We start from the raw sequence: 238 nt of genomic DNA, 5'->3' as shown, positions 1-238 counted from the left end.
CAACTACAACAACAATAATAATGATAATAACAACAACAACAACAACAACAACAACAACAACAACAACAACAATAATAATAATGATAATAATAATAATAATAATAATAATAATAATAATAATAATAATAATAATAATAATAATAATAATAATAACAACTAGCGGAACCCGTGTAAATTACACGAAAGAGAAGAGGGTAAATCATTGCATCAAGATGGCAAGAGAGGTAGGATATCCTCT

The sequence above is a fragment of the Oratosquilla oratoria genome, chromosome 1, assembly GCF_046742065.1.
Source record: "Oratosquilla oratoria isolate Oo_2021 chromosome 1, ASM4674206v1, whole genome shotgun sequence".
Taxonomy (NCBI): Eukaryota; Metazoa; Arthropoda; class Malacostraca; order Stomatopoda; family Squillidae; genus Oratosquilla; species Oratosquilla oratoria.
This window is presented reverse-complemented; position numbering follows the sequence as displayed.